This window comes from Diospyros lotus, chromosome 10 (assembly GCF_014633365.1).
Source record: "Diospyros lotus cultivar Yz01 chromosome 10, ASM1463336v1, whole genome shotgun sequence".
NCBI classification, from domain to species: domain Eukaryota; kingdom Viridiplantae; phylum Streptophyta; class Magnoliopsida; order Ericales; family Ebenaceae; genus Diospyros; species Diospyros lotus.
This window is the reverse complement of record NC_068347.1, coordinates 33,085,174-33,092,782: the sequence shown is the minus strand read 5'-3', so window position 1 is coordinate 33,092,782 and position 7,609 is coordinate 33,085,174.

Below are 7,609 nucleotides of genomic sequence, written 5' to 3'. Positions count from 1 at the left end.
CCTGCTAGCATTGTGGATCACAAAGAGAAAGTGCTCCATAACCGTACGATTCCCTATGTGAAGGTCCAGTGGTAGCGACATACCCCTGAGGAGACTACTTGGGAACTAGAGGAGGGCATGAGGCGACTTTACCCTCAGTTGTTTGCCTAGCCAGGTACGAATTTCGAGGACAAAATTCTTTTAAGGGGGGAGGATTTGTAACGCCCCGTAAATGGTAATTAATTTAATTTTGGGGTTATTTGATTTAAAAGAAATATTAAAATAATTTGTCGTGATTAAATAAAATTAAATTATGTGATTTTAAGGAAATAAGAAATTAAGATAATTAATTTTGTTATTTTAGGAATTTCTGGAAAAAGAAAAAAATTAAAATAAATTAATTTGTGTGATTTTTAGAAGTTTCGGCCATTACTGTAATTAATATAGGAGGGTGAGAGTGCAATTAATGGAAGTTTGGGGGTGCTGGCACGAGTTGCGGAAAAGGCCAAACTTCACTTTAAATATAACCTAAAGTATATATAGGTTAAAGAGGCATGCGGGCGCGAGCGGTCGCGCGTGAGGCAGGCGTAAGTGAGGTTGAGGGATCGAAATGCGGGGGCTGCGCGCGAGGGAGGAATTTTTGGCTGAATTAATTCAGCCACTGGACGTCGTTTCGAAGGAGGCGGTGGCCTCCCCAGCGGCCGCTCCAACGCTGCCACGTGGCGCCCCTTCCCTTGCTTCTTTTTAGTCGCATTTTAGCCCGATTTCGAGCGTGAATTTGAGCAGGCAAATAGTAAAAATTTTTCAGAAAAATCTAGCTAGCTCGCGTCTTGAAATTGAGAATTTTGAGCTTCAAAATTCAAATTAAACTTCGTTTAATCCTAGATTTAATTATCCAGGTATGTAATTAAACTAGTAATTAATATTCTGTGCGGTTGAAATTTTATTTAGAGCCCAATATTATTAATTTTGTCAATAATTGGGATATTGCAGTTTGTATAACTTTGACCGCGTTTGGTCAAATTGAACTTAAGGCTATCTTGGGAAAAGCAAGTTCTTTATACCCTCATTGTCGATTCTTTCGATGTCAATTTATTTGACCTCCCTTCGTTGGTTTTGGCTGTTAATAAATTATGAAATTTAAAACGGTTTGTTTTAAAATTTAATTTATTAAATTGGTCTCGAGGGTTTTATTCGTTGGTTGCCTACGGGGGTTTGTGCCACCCCCAAGCCTATGAGAATGATACCGTACTCACCCGGGGCTAGGTTTTTAGCTGTGGGGTATTATTATTGGATTTTTGGTTGTTTATTGGCTAGAGCGGTTGTGTAGTGGGGGCAAGGATTAGTTGTTCGGTGACGGTGCGACTGTTGTACGGTCTATCTTAAGCCGTTAGATGGTCTCTCCTAGTCACGGACCGCTGACCGTTGTCAGGCACTACTGACTAGCTCTGCCGTTATGTGATTATAGTATGCCTGATTATGTTTTATTCTTGTTGCATGGTTTGATATGCACATGGATACGGGCTGCATGTTGGGATTATCATGATTTGGTTATGCTTGATCACGGACATCCTAGTTTGGTCAGGTTGCATCCAGCACGGGCATATGCATCGCGTGTGGTTTACTGTATGAGCGGAGCATGGCTTGATGCCTGAATGTATGGGCGCCTTGTATCACGTTGATGCTCATTACGCCTTACATTTTATATGCACTGCATGGTTACTGGTAGTTATTAGTTCTCGGACGGGAGTACCGTTCCGAGGGAGCCTATGGCTCGGTTGTCAAGAGTACCGGTAGGGATACGGGTAACGGGAGTACCGCCCTGGGACAATGCGCATAGGTTTGTTGGGGATCTATGTTGCCTTTCAGGGCAGCGACAGGTTGGTTTGGGACTTGGGTGCCAGGTGTTTTTTTATGTGAGCCCCAAGGACCGTTATGTGTTTTATTATGGTGCACTGTTGCGTCACATGGCTTGTGTGTACATGTGGGTTTATATTTGAGGTGATCTTCTCTTTTGTTTCGTTTACAACTTTCCTTTTCATATAAACTTGCTGAGTCTTGCTACTCACCTTACTTTCCATCATTCTAGGTAAGGGTAAAGCAAAAGTCGAGGACGAGGACCGCGCCACCTAGTAGTCAGCCGTGTTCGTAGGGTGTACAGTTAGCTGCCCCCGTCTTTTCTGATGTTTTGTTAGGAGTTCTGGCTCTCATTTTTGACTGTGCCCAGTTGTTCCTCATATCTTTTATTTGTTGGCACAGGTGTCTGTATATTTTTTATATACTCCTTGACTGCTGTTCCAGCAGGGTGCTTGTGGGCGTGCATGTATATTGTTTTGTTTTCACTGTTGTATTTCTCGTATGTATGCATGCCAGGGTATTTTTGTCTTATGTCTATTTCTCTTTCCTCTATGTAAGCGCTTCCGTTTGTATAGATCGGGTGGTTGGGATATCCAGGCGGGGGTTCTTCCACCAGGCCTCTTGTGCCAAACCAATTTTTAATTTTATAAAAAATAAAATTATGACTAATTTTATTTTAAAATTGAATCGTTGATATTTTACTTTAACAACTCTAATACTTTAAAAATTATATAAATAATATCACAATTCATAATGACAATCAACAAATTCTAAATAATTTATATCTCATACACAAAAAGGGATAATCATTTTAAAAAAAATTCTAAATATATAAATATTTTATATATGTCATACACAAATGTTGGAGTTCAAATTCAAATATAATTAAAGTAGTTTTTATAATCTTTAAATATTTATAAAATTTAATAATATTTGAAATTTCACGCAGACCTCTGAAATTCAAAGTACTTTAGTTTTAGATAATTGAAATCCAAGACAAAAACAACACAAAACCATTTGGGTTATTGACTTAATTTAATCATTTGATTGAAGTTATCTGCCCCAGCCTTCTTAATCCACGTACCAAGACTACATTTCATGATTCTCTAGCTGCTGCTATGTTGCGCAAACATAGAGCAAGAATACACACGCACACTTTTTGGAATCACTGAAAGCCTTTAGGCCAAATAACAGAGACAAAATCGAAAAAACAAAACATAACCAGCAAACACAAGCAAAAATGATTAGAAAGAAAATAGCACGAAAAATTTACCATAGTTCACTCGAAAGGGTTATGTCCACGTTGAGTTCTAGTGAAAATAACTCAATGCACTATATGAAAAATAGAGATTACACCCTCAGAGAAAACTCACACAAAAACACTCTGTACAACATTGATTTGATAATCAAAATCGCCCAAGAATCACTAATACAGATTAGGGCATAAACTTACAAATCAAAAAAATACTTACAAAATCATATACAGAACTTACAGATCATAAATGAGGGAAGCCACAAGATTATCTCAAGAGAAGACTCCCGAACCACTAGCATTTCCTTCCCCTTTTCTTCTCTGAACCTCAACCTTACCTCTTCTTCGTCGTTGGTAGATGTATTCGTCTTGTCGCTACAAATCCTGATGGCATAATTAATAGCAGATTTGGACAGCTGAGATAGGGCTTTAGAAAGGTGAGATGGAGGGCTGGGATTGAATTGTGCAGCACGATATTTCTCAGTGCGGAAGAGGATAATCAGGCGCCATCTAGAATGTACGGATGGTTGCCACGTGGCCTTTCATCGGGAGCCATAGGCAACCCATATTACAAGAAAAATCAGTTTTAGTGACGGGTTTTGTGACAGGGATGCTCCCGTCACTAATTTGTGACGGATTTAGTGATGGAAAGCCATCACTAAAGTGGTTTAGTGACGGTTTGAAATTACCGTCACAAAATTGCGACGGGATGGTGTATCCCGTCGCAAATCAGCGACGAGATACATTGTCCCGTCGTAAAATAGCGACGGGACCGAGCAGTCCCGTCGCAGTTCTACGACGAGATTGACAGCCCCGTCGCAGATTTTCCTTTAAAATCAACCCCCTCTCTTCCCCACTCCGAACGAACCCTCTCCCATTTTACCCCCTCACTTTCTCAGTTTTCTCTCTTTGTGGTGCTCATAAGTGAAGAGGTAAGTAATTTTTTTGTATTTTTTAGTTTGTTTTAGTTTTAATTATTTTATATTAATTTAGTTGTAGTTATTTGTGTTAGCTTAGTTTAATAGTATAATTTATTTGTGTTAGTTTAGTTGTAGTTATTTTATTTTTGTGTTAGTTTAGTTGTAGTTATTTTATTTTTGTGTTAGTTTAGTAGTTTATTTTATATTAGTTGTTAAATTTAATGATTATTTTATATTAATTAGTTTAGTTTTAGTTTAATTATTTATATTATTTGTAATGCTTAGAAATTAAAATGTAAAATTTATTAATTATTTATAAATTAATTCTTTAATTATTTTGATATGTAATAATTGGACTAGGAACCGTGCAACTCTAAACATACACATATAAATAATGTTTATTTTTTTATTTTTTATTTTAAATATATTTTTAATGAAAAATACTATAATTTTAAATAAAATATGTAAAAAAATTATATACTAAAAATAGACTTACTATTTAAGAAAGCATATATTTTATGACAATAAAAAAATATTTAAGTTTATACATTAAAAAATTAAAAAAATTCTATTTAAAATATAAAAATAATAAATAATAAATAATAAATAATAAATAAAATTTTAATTAAAAATTTTAAAATTAACATATAAAATAAATTAAATAATTATTTTAAAAATTAAAAACGTATAGATTAAGATTATTATTGAAAATAAAACACTAGCTAAAAATTAAAATTAACATGACAAATTAATTAGATAAATATTTAAATTAAAATATATAAGGAATGCAATATTAAAAATAAAATATAATATAAAAGTAAACACTAAAAATACACTAACGAATTTTAATATTTTTATTTAAAATTAAACACTAAAAATACAAAATAAAATTTACCGTGAAAAATATTTTAGTTTTTATAACAATAAATAACCATAATAATTTTAATAACTCAATGAAAATAAAATAAAAAATGTAACAAATCAAAATTTGAATATTTGTTTAAGTAGTAAAGGAAATAAAAGTTTAAATTGCGTTAGTTTAGTTTAATGATTATTTTATTTTAATTAGTTTAGGTGCATTTTAATTGTTTAAATTATTTGTAATGTTTAGAAATTAAAATGTGAACTTTATTAATTGTTTATAAATTATTTCTTTAGTTATTTTGTTTTGTAATTGTATTAATAACATTTATTTTTTTGTTTTTAATTGAAAACAGATTTTTAATTTAAAATACTGTAATTTTAAATAAAATACTAAAAGTAAATACAATATTTATGAAAACATATATTTTGTTGCCATAAGATTAAATATAGACATTAAAAATTAAAAAATTCCTATTTAAAACATTAAAAATAGTAAATTTGTAAAATTAGAATATTTAAAATAATGTACGAAATAAATTAGATAATTATTTTAAAAATTAAAATAGAATTTAAAAAGGTATAAATTTTAATTTTTTATTTAAAATAAAACGCTAAAAATTAAAAATTACATGAGAAATAAATTAGATAAATATTTAAATTCAAATATATAAGAAATACAATATTAAAAATAAAATACTATTAATGAGTAATATAATTTATTGTTATAAAATAAAATAAGTACACTAATGGATTTTAATATTTTTATTTAAAATTTCAACGTGAGACATTTATAACTAACTTAGAAAATATATTAGATACACTATTTTAACCATATTATTCTTAATTACTCAATCAAGATAAAATAAAAAATGTAACAAATAAAAATTTTAATAATTGTTTAAGTATTAAAGGAAATACAAATTTAAATAAGTATTTAGGAAAAATTCAATTCAAACATGTAGAGTTAAGTAAAGATATTAAAATTTATCTTAATTATTTATTATCTCAATTTACTAAAAACATACAGAATTTATCTTAATAAATTATTTATTATTATATTTATTTTTTGTTCATATTTATCAGTTACTTATGACAGTCTGGAATGATGAAATATAATTTGGTTAGTTTTCAGGATAAAATATCTATTAGGAACTAGCGCGTGCTTCTTATACAATTTTGAATTGAAAATGGAAGCTCCGTTGCATCGTCGATGGATTGATAATAGGTCTATGCCAAGAAGGGGTGGGATCACTCCTGAATTTTATGCTGGTGTTGATGAGTTTATTCAACTTACATGTTCTCAAGAAAGTTTCATAAGACTAGGAGTGTTGAAATATCCTTGTATGAAATGTGAGTGTTTGAAGTTTAAATCAGTTAATGAGGTGAAAATGGATCTTTGTAAGCATGAGTTCATGAAAGGGTATTATTATTGGACGAACCATGGAGAAGAAATGCCAATAATGCCTCCAAATGTTATTATAAATGAATATTATAGAGAAGATAATTTTAGAGATCAGTTTAATCCGTATGAGCAAATGGTAATGGATGCAACAGGACCGTCACATGGGCCTGCTACAATGCAAGGAGCGTTTAGCGAAAGTGGTCATCAGTCGTACAATATTGAGGAACCACCTAATGAAAATGCAAAAGCATTTTATGAGATGTTATCTGCTGCACAATCCTCATTATACTCGGGTTGTGATGCAGAGAGTGAACTTTCAGCTGCAGTTAGGATGTTGAGCATTAAATCTGATTACAACATGCCTGAAGGTTGTTATAATGAAATCATGCAGTTTATGCAACATACAATGCCAACTGGTAACCGTGTGCCCGATAACTTTTATCATACTAAAAAGTTAGTTTCTAAGCTTGGACTTGGTTGTCAGAAGATCGATTGTTATCCAAATAATTGTATGTTATATTATAAGGATGATCAATTTGAGACGAGTTGTAAGTTTTGCAGTCATCCTTGTTTTAAGTCTGCAAGAAGTGGCACAGGAAAATTTAAAGAAATTCCTTTTAAGAGAATGTGGTATTTGCCCCTCATACCAAGATTGCAAAGAATCTATGCTTCAACCATTACTGCTTCGAATATGAGATGGCACTATGAAAATCGGAGAGAGTTTGGGGTATTGTCTCACCTGTCTGACGGTGAAGCATGAAAATATTTTGATCGGACACATCCTGACTTCTCTGCTGATCCTAGAAATGTAAGGATTGGTTTGTGTGTAGATGGGTTCACTCCATATGGTCAATCGGGTCGTCCGTACTCTTGTTGGCCAGTAATTGTGACCCTATATAATTTACCTCCTGGATTATGTTTGAAAAGAGAGTTTATGTTTTTAACGGTTATTATTCCGGGTCCTTCAAATCCCAAGAGTAAGATAGACGTATTTTTACAACCTTTAATTGATGAATTGAAATTGCTTTGGCACGAAGGAGTGTTGACTTATGACATATCCACAAAGCAAAATTTTATGATGAAAGCAGCTCTGTTGTGGACTGTCAATGATTTTCCTGCATATGGAATGTTATCTGGTTGGATGACATTAGGTAGATTAGCATACCCTTATTGTATGGAAAACACAAAAGCTTTTAATCTCAAGTACAGTGGGAAAACATCATTTTTTGATTGTCATCGACAATTTTTGCCAATGGATCACCCTTTTCGAAGGAATACAACTGCATTTCGAAAAAATAAAGTTGATAATTCTTGTCCACCTCCTCGTTTAAGTGG